The following is a 12,648-nucleotide window of genomic DNA, read 5'->3' on the forward strand; positions in this document are numbered from 1 at the left end:
TTTTATATGTTATTCTTATATACCTACCTGCCCAGGGATGTTGCACACGAGGTGGGTGTCCACATCAGTCTCTGGAATAAATAAAGAGAAGATGTCGCTTCTACCTGATATCCTGTCCCAGGACAAAATCCAGGTGATCTTCCCAATGAAGGAGGGATCTGCATTCATTCTGTGTCCCCTGCCTTGAAGAGGGAGAGGAAAATGATCCCGTCCTCATCTCTTCCTTCTCTTTAGATTGTCTTGTAGCTACAAATAACTAAATACACATCAGCCTGACATATTCAGGTCTTCAGAGCTCAAACCCATCAGAAGGCTGCCTTCTTCACAAGGGACCCCAGACAGCTGTCTTTCTTCTGGGAATCTGTTGATCTCTCCCTCTCTCTCTGTCTCCCCCCCCTCCTTCCTCTATCCCTCCCATCTTTTCCTTCATTGGAATTTTCCTCCCTGATTACCTGTTTCTAAATGCTTGCAGCCTATTTGTGACGTTCCCTTACACACCCCTTACAAAGTTGAGCAAAACCCACCCAGCCAGGCTCCCTCAACAACCAACCCAAAATACCCAGGTGCTGTCAATCATCCCCGGCCAGATTCAGTCCCTGACACCGTTGAAGAGGAAGGGATGCAGTGGGACGGCTGGGGAAGAGAGGGTCTCCTGGAACTCTTTGAATGGCCGTCAGGAAGGGCTCATCTGCACGTTCCCAGCTTCCTTCAGGCCCTTCAGCTCCACCTGGCTGTCTCCGCAAACATGGTGTAAAGTCCAAAGGGCAGTGGGGGGGGGGGACTCAAGCGAGGGACTTGGGGCTGTGAAGTCCTTTGGTGGGGGCGGCAGAGGCTGCTGGAAGGGGTGGTGGTGGCAGAGGGAGCCTTGGTGGGACTGAACGCTTAGGGTGGATGAATGGTGTGGAAGAGCGCCCCCTGTGGGAAGGGCAAGGCAGCTGTCTAAGAAATGGTGGGGAAGACTGGGCTCCTCTCCTCCCCCCACCTTCTTGTCTATTTTCCTCTATTTCCCCTTTCTTTGCATTCACTTGGTGGCGTTGTTTCCCCTTGACGGCCTCCTCCTCTTCTGGGATCCACCCCGCCCCCTGCCTCGCCCTTGGAGGCTGCCCGGAGCCCTCCAGGAAAGCCGCAGAAGGGAGAGGAGCCCCGCCGAGGCACCTGGATGGGCTTCCTCTCAGCTGGGCTGCGGGCCTCGAGGGGTTGGCTAGTTCAAGGCCGCTTCTTCCCCGGGCCCTGTTGGGGCTCCATCTCTAGAGGCTGCGAGGGGCCCCGCCAAGGGGAGGAGAGCCTCACCAGTAACCGCAGCGGTGGGACCGAAGCGTGGCGCCCCCCAGATGGGGAAGGGGGGAGAAGCGCTCCACCGGAGGGGGCTGCAGGGAGGAAGGGGACGGGGCTTCTAAGAGCTGGAGCTTCCCTAGGCGCCTCTCCCGGGGCTGAGCCGGGCTGATGGGCGAGAGAAGCCCGCAGGGCCATGGAGGAAGAGGCTGGCGGGGAAGCTGCCACCGTTGCCCTCTGGGAAGCCTCTGAGGTTTCTCTCGCTTCGACGCTCCGTTTGCCAAGGTTGCGCAGCGGGCAGGGGAGAGGCGGCGCTCGGGAAGAGGGGGAGCGGCGGCAGCAATCGTGCAAAAGTGCAAGGCCAGGGAAGGGGTTGGGAGTGACTCTTCTCTTGGCTGTGTGTGTGTGTGTGTGTGTTTTGTGTGTGTGTGTCCCTCCTTTTCCCTGCGTCCAGCTGAGGTTATGAGAGCGCTGGAATCGCCCAGAGGTTTGCCCAGAGGAGCAGATTGGAGCCCTCGGAAACATCCCCGCCCCCGGACCTTCTTTCCATTGGGGGTGCCGCGAGGAACCCCGGTCAGCCAGGCAAGTCCAGTCCTGAGCTTCTGCCTTGTCTGGACGCTGGGAAGGTCTGGATCAGAGGTGGGTTCCTACCAGTTCACACCTATTCGGTAGAACCGGTTCATCAAATCTACCGGACCGGTTAGAAGAGGTTCCACTAGTGGACCCGGAAAGCAGGCCACACCTACAGAAGAGGTTCCAAATTTTTTTGAAACCCGCCACTGGCAAGGATCTTGTAACTTGACAGCTTTTAAGACTTGCCTGCTTCAATGCCAGAGTTTCTGAATAGCTACTTGGACCGACCTAAGTACTAATTCATAATTTCATATCCGGTCACATGGGTGGCAAGCCACTCCCATTCGGTCACATGGGTGGCAAGCCACTCCCATTCGGTCACATGGGTGGCAAGCCACTCCCACAAAGGAGGCCACACCCACAGAGTAGGTTCCAGCAATTTTTGAAACCCACCACTGGTCTGGATGGGGAGGAAATGGCTTCACCTCAACCCCGCAAAAGGGAGCTTTCGGCCCACCTCCATCCCCGAGTGGGCTCAGCTTTTACATCAGAGGAAACCTCTCCTTCTCCAGGTGTTGCTGTCCATAAATGGGGGAGTGAAGAAGAGCCAAGCCGATTCAACCATTCTCCCCCCCCCCGTACAACTTCCAAATAAACAGTGGGTGCGTGGGGTCCGGGAGCTGAGGGGCCTTGGATTTTCAATGGGGGGGGGGCAATGCCCTTCTGCTACCCCTCCACGGGCTTCTCATCAAGCAGCTAAAGGACTGGCGCCCTCGGAAGGCCGGGTGGGACAAAGAACGGGGAAGCAACTATGGAGGGAGGGCAAGGAAGTCGGGGCATCCTTTCCGATCATTAGAGGTGGGGGGATTGAGAGATCTCAAATCTGCAGCTGATGAAAAGCTCCAGGCTACGCCGCGGCTCTTCCAACCTTCCCTGGATGCTGGCAAGAAAAGCGGCTGACATCTCCCCCCTCCCCGCCCCAGAAGAGTCGTCTCCCCCACTTCCAAGACCCTCCAACTTATCACCGCCGCCGCTGCTGCTCTTCGCCTCTCCTGCCCCGGGAGTGGAGCCAGGCGCCGTTTCCCTCCCGCCTGACGGCTGGAACCTCGGAGGGAGAGAAACTCCCCCTGGAGGCTGGCAATGCCCGATCCGCTCCTCCCAAGGGGTCCCGCGGGGGCTCCGAGCCCCAGAGGCCGGCCGGCCGCCCTCCTCCCCTCCCCGGAGTTTCTCTCTTAGATCCGGGAGCCACGCTCGCTCCCCGCGGGTCCTCCGGCCGCTTTCCTCGGCAGGGGCATCGCAGCCTCTGCCTACAGAGCTCCGACGTAGCTCGGGAAGGAATTAGCGGAGGGAGCCCCTGCCCTCCATCCCCGCAGTTGGGCTGGGAGGCTCCTCTCTGCCCACTGCGCTCCGACCAGTTCCTGGCGAGGCTCTCGGGCAGCCCCGAGGAGGCCTCGGGAGGGGAGGGGCTCAGGCAGACTGCCTGCAGGGGTTGCCCTGCCCGACCTTGGCGCGAGGCAGGGAGGGGCTTGAGTGACAGCTGTCAGTTCGGGCGAGGCGAGGGGGGAGGCAGGAGGTGCAGCTGCAGGAGGAGCCTTCTGTGTTGGGGGAGGGGCAAGGGGTGCCAGATGGAGGAATCGAAGGCTAGGGGACTTTGTGTCAATCACTGGAGTTTCAAAGCTAAAGGGGGAACTTGGAGCCAATCATCAGGGCACTGTGGGATCTAGTCCTGCCTTAGGCATGAAAGCCGGCTGGGGGAGAACTTCTGCAGTGGGGAAATTAGAGTCCTCTGTGTGGTCACTCTGAATCTTGGACTGACCTTCTTCTGATCCATCAGAGCTTTTCTTATCTCCTTAAAATAGAATTTGCAAAGGGATTCCATTCCCAATTAGGAGCCATCCTGATACCTAAACATTGATTCCCAATTGATCAGCAATCTCTGTGGTTAGAGAGCAGAAGAGTTTCCATGGGTGCCTCATCCTAGAAACCTCAAAACCTCTCTTATTCTCCCCCTTCTTGGACCTGGATGAATATTATGCAGCATTGAAGGTTTGCGACCTCATGATACTGCTGCCTTGAGGCTGGATCCCTCCAGCCTCCTCCTGGGGAGAGTCTCAAAGTCCCCTTTCTCTGGACATCTTCTCCAGCCCTTCACAGACAAGACAAGCCTGGAAGAGGAGCAAAGAAAATGCTTTAGGTACAAATTGTAGAGTGGGAAATTAAAGGACCTGAAAACTGCTATTTTATTTCTCTGCTTGAAAGAAGAAAACACAGTGGAATTCCCTTACACACCTTTATTTAGTTGATTTTTGTATATATTGGTGAGAAGCTATTCTGCTGAACACTTTCTGTAAAGGAGGATTTATCAAGAAATCAAGAAAAAATTATATATAATCTATAATCTATATAAGATCCCCCATGGCCCCCAGCTGAGAGCCAATCAAACATGGCATTTCACATCATTCAGGATTTTCATCAAGATGATTACAAAACCAGGCTGGTGCTTGGTTCCCACAACTTCCTCCTGACCACTTTTCCTGCTCGGTCCCTTACACAAACACTATTAGCTACTGTCTGAAGTGCCTGAATTACTTTTTAAAGATGTCACATTCAGAAGCTGTTGCTTAACAGCAAATTCCTCTAAATGGTTTTCACAGAGTTCTCTTTAACAAGATTTATTGAGCTGAAATGGAAGAGAGCTAGAAGAACTCAACAATTTCCCATTTTGAAACACATAAAAATGACTTTCTTTGACTCCTGCATATTATCTAAATGTAAATAATATCTCCTTTGAAATAAAATAAACTTTAATAATTCTTCCAATATGATATTGATGTTATATCTCATGTTTTTACATTTGTTCTGGCTATAAGCTGCTCCTTTATGTTCAGGTCTGGCCTCAGAAGGATAATGTAGCACTTGGGGATGAAGATGCAGCCCAGCAGACCAGCACTGGAGGCCAGGATGGAGAAGACCTGAACAGCCACCATGTATTTCCCTTTGGTGCTCAGGTAGGTGGGCACAAAAGTCACCCAGACGCTGCAGAAGACCAGCATGCTGAAGGTGATCAGCTTGGCTTCGTTGAAGGCCCCAGGCAGATTCCTGGCCAGGAAAGCCACCGTGAAGCAGATGGCAGCCAGGAAGCCCATGTAGCTGAGGGTGACGTAGAACATGACAACGGCCCCTTCGTTGCATTGCAGGATGATCTCTCCAGGCTGGGAATGGAGGTCAGAGTCAGGGAAGGGGGGAGAAACTCCCAGCCAGATGGAGCAGATGACAATTTGAACACCAGAAGAAGAAAGGATGATGGAGTTGGCCAAGCTCTTCCCCAACCATCTCTTCACTTGGTTTCCTGGTTTTGTGGCCAGGAAAGCCACCACCACCGTGATGGTTTTGGCCAAGAGAGAAGAAATGGCAACTGAGAAGATGATTCTGAAAACCATTTGTCGAAGAAGGCAGGTGGCTTTCCTTGGTTGACCAATGAAGAGAGAAGAAGACAAGAAGCAAATCAGGAGGGAGACCAGGAGGATGTAGGAGAGGTCCCGATTGTTGGCTTTGACAAGGGGAGTTTCTCGGTATTTAATGAATATGATTAAAACAAGATCTGTGATTAAGAACAAGAGTAGGGTAAAACAGATCAGGATGATGCCTAGATGTTCCTCATAAGACAGGAAGCTTATGATTTTTGGGATACATTGGACTCTGCCCACATTTGGATATTTATCATCTGTACATTTGGTGCATTTTTCTGCATCTGAGAAACCAAAAAACAACTTTCTTTAATCTGTCCTTTTATCTTACAAGAAATACATTCTTTGGATAACAACTGATATCACAGGCATTTTCCAAGAAGTATTTCTTAGCTATTTCACTAAAAAGAGAATAAGAAGTATATACATATTTTAAAAAATGTAGCTAAGTAAATGAAGTTACAATACAATAGCAGAGTTGGAAGGGACCTTGGAGGTCTTCTAGTCCAACCTCCTGCCTAGGCAGAAAACCCTATACCATTTCAGACAAATGGCTATCCAACATCTTCTTAAAAACTTCCAGTGTTGAGGCATTTACAACTTCTGGAGGCAATCTGTTCCACTAATTAATTGTTCTAACTGTTAGGAAGTTTCTCCTCAATTCTAAGTTTCTTCTCTCCTTGATTAGTTTCCACCCATTGCTTCTTGTTCTACCTTCAGATGCCTTGGAGAATAATTTGACTCCCTCTTCTTTGTGGCAACCCCTGAGATATTGGAACACTGCTATCATGTCTCCCCTAGTCCTTTTTTTCATTAAACTAGACATACCTGCAACCGTTCTTCATATGTTTTAGTCTTCAGTCCCCTAATCATCTTTGTTGCTCTTCTCTGTGCTCTTTCTAGAGTCTCCACATCTTTTCTACATCGTGGCGACCAAAACTGAATGCAGTATTCGAAGTGTGGCCTTACCAAGGCATTATAAATTGGTATTAAGATTTCATGTGATCTTGATTCTATCCCTTTGTTTATGTAGCCTAGAACTGTGTTGGCGTTTTTGGCAGCTGCTGCACACTGCTGGCTCATATTTAAATGGTTGTCCACTAGCTTCCAAGATCCCTCTCACAGTTACTACTGTTGATCAAGGTCTCACCGATACTGTACCTGTGCATTTCGTTTTTCTTGCCTAAATGTAGAACCTTACTCTTTTCACCATTGAATTTCATTTTATTAGATAGTGCCCAATGTTCAAGTCTGTCAAGATCCTTCTGTATCTTAAGCCTATCTTTTGGAGTGTTGACTGTTCCTGCCAGCTTAGTGTCATCTGCAAATTTGATCAGTTCCCCATTTATTCCCTCATCCAAATCATTGATGAAGATGTTGAAGAGTACTGGACCTAAAACAGAGCCTTGGGGTACTCGACTGTATACTTCCCTCCATGTAGATGCAGTTCCACTGAGGACTACACGTTGAGTGTGGTTGGTCAGCCAGTTACGAATCCATCTGGTGGTGATGCTGTCTAACCCACATTCTTCTACTTTATCTAGTAGTAGGTTATGGTCTACCTTATCAAATGCCTTTCTGAAGTCCAAGTAAACTATATTGATGGCATTCTTCTGGTCCACTAATTTTGTCACTTTGTCAAATAATGCAATAAGATTAGTCTGGCATGATCTCTTGGCTTTTGGCTATTACTTTGTTTACTTCTAGGTGTTCACTAATTTATTGCTTGATTATCTTTTTCAGAATCTTTCCTGGTATTGAGATCAGGCTGATAGGTCTGTAGTTTCCTGGATCTATTTTTTTTCCTTTTTTGAAGATGGGAATCACATCAGCTCTTTTCCAGTCCTCTGGCAGTTCCCCCGTGCTCCAGGATCTCTGAAAGATATAGTTCAATGGTTCTGAGATCTCGTCTGCCAGTTCCTTCAGAACCTGGGGTGTAATCCATCCGGGCCTGGTGATTTGAACTCGTCTAGGGTAGACAAGTGCTCACTTACCATTTTCTTCCCTATTTCAACTTGTGTTCCTAAACTGATTTTTGTGGTGCTGTTTTTGATAGGTTGGACTGTTGTATCCCTTTGTATGAAGACAGATGCAAAAAATGAGTTAAATAGTTCTGCTTTCTCCCTGTTGCTTGTCACCTTCTTGCCACTTTCTCCCAGCAATGGACCAATTGTTTCCTTAACTTTTTTTCTTGTTTTTAACATATTGGAAGAAGCTTTTTTTGTTATTTTTTACTTTTGTGGCAAGCCTTTCTTCATTGTGAGCCTTAGCTTTCCTCACCTCATCTTTACAGGCTTGGGCTATTTGCTGATATTTTGCCTTAGTTATGTCCCCCTCTTTCCACTTTTTATACCTATCTTTTTTGTCTTTCAATTTGTCAGAGAGTTCTTTATGCAGCCATATTGGTTTCTTTTGGGAGCTGTTATTTTTCTTCTTCATTGGTATTATGCTAGACTGGGCTTTTGTAATCTCATTTTTCAAAATTTCCCAAGTTTCTTGAGCTGTTGTCCCCTTGAGGATTCTCATCCATGGAATTCTTCCCAAGCTCTCTCTAAGTTTATTGAAATTAGCTTTCTTAAAGTCCAAGACTCTAGTTTGACTTTGTTCTACTACTTGTGTTTGCATAATGTTGAATTCCAATATTGCATGGTCACTTGCCCCCAGGGTTCCAGTGGCTTCAACACCTTCTATCATTTCCTCTCTGATAGTGAGAATTAAATCCAATATGGCTGATCCCCTTGTTCCCTTCTCTACGTTTTGGAAAACAAAGTTGTCGGCTAGGTTTGTTAAGAACCTTTTGGATCTTCCACTTGGTACAGAGTTTGTTTCCCAGTTGATGTCAGGGTAGTTAAAATCCCCCATTACTATTGGGATGTGCTTCCTACATACCTTAGTTAGCTGACTAGCAAAAAGTTCATCTGCTTCCTCTGCTTGGTTGGATGGCCTGTAGTATAGACCTATGGCAATGTCATTCCCCCCCACACAACCTTTAATATTGACCCAAATGCATTCAAGATAGTTCTCATCATTGTTGTGCTCTATTTCTGTAGAGATGTAGTTATTTCTTATATATAGTGCATCTCCACCTCCTCTTTTATTTCTTTTAAATAATTTAAATTCTTCTAGTTGTATGTTCCATTTATGGGTTTCATCCCACCAAGTTTCTGTAATGGCAACAATATCGTATCTGTCCTCATTTACTTGAATTTCTAATTCACCCTCTTTATTCCTCATACTCTGTGCATTGGTGTATAGACATTTGAGTCCATTTTGATTGACCCTGTGTTTACTGTCTACATAACCTGTGTTATGCCTGACTGAGGGAGTTGAGGGAAGTTCTAGGATGTTAATGTGTAGAATCTTCATAGGAACCTACATCATTGGAGGTTAATAATGAATCATATAATCTTTTTAGGTGAACATTTTGAGTCCTGCCACATGGCAGTTAATATACTGGACTTGGAGGATACCTACAGTATTCTGTAACATCTGGAAACAACCTGAAATTAAGAAGAAACTTCCTAACAGTGAGAACCATTAACTAGTGGAACAGCTTGCCTCCAGAAGTTGTGGGTTCTTCAACATTGGAGGTTTTTAAGAAGAGACTGGAACACTTGTCTGAAATTGTATAGGGTCTCCTGCTTGAGCAGGGGGTGGACTAGAAGTTTTCCAAGGTTCTTTAAAGCTCTATTCTGATTGATTGATCTACATGACTGGCAAAATATTTGTGTAATGAGTTCTCACCGCACAAGATTATGGACCAGTGACACCTTCTCAGTGATCCTCAAGGGGAGGTAAATATGCAATGAATTACAAGGTCTTTCAGAAAGTGGACCTAAAACAATTCATCAAGTTTCAAAGAACTCAGAAGTTCCTAGAAAGGTGAATTTAGCAGCACATGTCCAAACTAAAAAGTAGAAGAGATTTTCCTCTGCTGTTAGTAAAGCTAGCCCAGTCTGCCACCCCCTCCTCCCATCTCTTCCCAGTCCCTCCTTCAAAGTCTTTTTGATTTACTTCCTTTTAGATAAGCAATTGTGCAGGTTAAATATAAAAAACCAGGTGAGCTTCAATCTGTCTTTTAACTTGCACTTTCATGAAAATGTTCTGGGTGGATCCAACCTCTTATTTTCCTCAGTGTGACCCACCTTCTTGAGTGGAGATGGTCCCCTCCGGACAAAGAATGCAGTCGTAGCAGCAAACTGGCTCTCCTTCTCGAGCCCGCTTGACAAATCCAGGATGACAATTTTCCACACATTTGGACTGAGGCAGAGACTGAGCAGAAAAAAAAACCAGGAATGCCAAAGGAAATATGTTAGGACATGGAAAATGGAGGGAAAAATGGATGGAGAGATGTAGCCTCTGGTCTTCACTGAGGTAAATAGGAAACCTCTGACTGTTTCTAAACAGATTCAGGAGGGATAACAACTGGCAGATTCTTCATATAGTTCCTCTCTTTTGTTTTCCGAATTTAACATTACAATAAAGTATTTTTCTATGTAATAAAGTCTGAAGGGATGGGTTAAAAAAAATTAAGTATGATGATATATTCATATTAAAACTGAGAATAAAGTTTACTGTAAAAGATTTAGGAAACATTTATTCAATTAGATTTTTTAAAATATAGAATAAAACTGATGGAGAAAGAAACCTGTCAATTCTCAATTTCTCTGTTTCGTTTCTTAGTTGCCACACTTGGGGGGCAGGGGCAGGGGGGATGGATGGAATTATGGAATGTAGAATATTTTCCTCCAGAATGCCAGACATAACAAAGATAAGTCTTGTGAGTTGACAGGAAGTTCTTCAGCTGCATAGATGGGGGGGGGTTGTTAACAGCCTCACATGAACCCTATCTGACAAACCATCTCTGAGGATTCTTTTTGAACCAGAAGCACCCCTGGAGGGGGGGGGGCAAAGAGTGCAGCGTCTCATCTGACCCAGAGGGAGGCAACAGGTCCTTCATAGGTTGGAGCTTTGCCTTATGAATCAGAGTCGAGGGGACAGCCTGCAACATGGCTGACAAGATGCTTGTTTCTTATCAAAGCAAATGAACAGGAGGGTGTGGAAGAGATGAAGGACCAGTAAGAAAATTTATCTAACCCACAGCTATAAATCAAACCTGGAAAAGGCAAAGAAATCTTGAGAATATAAATAATATTGATGATCAGATTGGGATTTTTTCAGAAAGAAAGAAAGAAGGAAAAAAGGAAGGAAGGAAAGAAAGAAAAAAAAGAAAGAAAGAAAGAAAGAAAGAAACAAAGAAAGACAGACACAAAGGGAAAATGGAGGGTTGAAACACCAGCCCCCCCCCCAAAGCTATTTGTTTGAAACAATTTCAGATAGAAAGGGAGAAAGCAGAGAAGTGACAAACCCACTCAAATATAAACTCTAAACTTGGTTTTGGATTTGAAATAGAACCAAACATTCCAAAAGACTTGTTTTGTTTGAATTTCTTCCAACTAATATACCTTAAGCAACTCCCCCCCCCAAAAAAGCACTTCTTCTCACTGATAACTGATAACCTAACCTTGACTGTGCGGGAAGTTTTAATTAACCAACTGCCATAAATCAGAATTTGGAAAAGTAGGAGGTAAAGAGAGATACCCAAATCTGGTTGTTCGCAAGTTTGTTCTAAGTGATATATTTTGAGCAGCTATAATCGGCCAGACCTGGAAAGTGGCAAGGGAAATAATAATAACAGAATAATAACAGAGTCAACAACTGGGAAATACAAAGGGTTTTTTCTTCTTTTTTTCCTCTCTGCAAAAGATTAAGATGGCCCCAGCTTCTCTTCCGGTTTCACAGTAGTTGAATTAAATTTAAGGTGGACCAGAATCTTGAAATAAGACTTGTATAACTAACTGCAATTTTGGAACTGGACTTTAAGGAAGAACAAAAGACCAAGATGGCTCCCATTGTTCTTCCCCACAGCAACTGAAGTAGATAAATTTAAGGTGGAACAGAACTCTGAAATAAGAACTGTATAATTAATGGTAACTTTGGAACTGGACATCATGGAAAATTGGGAATTTGAAGAACTATGTGAAATTATAAAAATATGCATAAATCATTAATATCAAGGCTAAATAGAATTCTGAATCCAGAGAAGCAGCTATCTAAAGAAGAATTCAAAGAAGAAGGGGAGCAATACAATGAAGGGGTAGAAATGGAGAGAAATAAAAAGCAGACAAAAAACTCCATTGGTACTGGCAGTGGTGTAGGGAAAATTGTAAAAAAGGGAGGTTTCCCAACAAAAGGGAATAAAAAGGAGACACAAGCAGTTTTGGAGGTTGTTAGTGGCATAAGGGAAATTGAAGTAGGAGATTATGCCGCAACAAAGAGAAATATAAAATATCCTTTTGATGGTGACCTGGGGAAAATTGAAGAGAGTGTCAAAATAAAGAAAAGGGAGAAGATAGGAACAGAGAAGTGGGACAAAAGACTTACTAGGAAAAAATCAGATGACTAGAAACTATTATATGGGGAAATATAAAGTTAAGATAAGGGCTTTATTCCTAAACATGACAATAAAATGGAGTTGCTAACTGATTGAATATGATAATGGAAAGATAGCTAAATAAAAGTTAAAATATATGGAAAATGGATAAATATGAAACTGATATGGGGAGATTGTAAAGCAGAGGTTTGTGATTCATTTTTTTACATGATAATTAAACTGAGTTGCTAATTGATTGAATATGACAATAGAAGGACAACTAAGCATGGGTCAAAATATATGAAACGTGGACATACTGTATATTGAACTTTTAAGACGATGAATAAAGTGAGATTTACTGCTTGTTATTTTATATAATAGATTAAGGTAAGTGTAATGAATATTGAACAGTGAGGATTGCCATCTACAGACAATTAAGGGTAATCTAATCCAAGATATGGAAAAATGGAGAGGGAACATGAAATATACCTATAATGGAAAACTATTGAGTTTAAAAGACAAAATCCAAAATTGGGGACATGTAAGGATGTATAATTATATAAAGTTAATGATGAGAATAGCAGGAAATTGTAACCAAGTCTACATCTCAGCCAAAATTAGGTGGGGGTGGGATGGGCGTTAAAAGCACAATGACTATATATGTATACTTTTTTGTTATATTTTTTAATTAAAAAGGAAAAGAATACAGGTTAAAATTAAACATGTATATTGAAAAGGAATTATGAATTCCATCAACATAAAATGGGGCTTGCTCAGAAGCTGAAATACACCAAGTAAATGAGATGAAGAGTGTGAAGTAATAGCAATAGCAATAGCAATAGCAGTAGACTTATATACCGCTTCATAGGCCTTTCAGGCCTCTCTAAGTGGTTTACAGAGAGT

Source organism: Thamnophis elegans, chromosome 15, assembly GCF_009769535.1.
Source record: "Thamnophis elegans isolate rThaEle1 chromosome 15, rThaEle1.pri, whole genome shotgun sequence".
Taxonomy (NCBI): domain Eukaryota; kingdom Metazoa; phylum Chordata; class Lepidosauria; order Squamata; family Colubridae; genus Thamnophis; species Thamnophis elegans.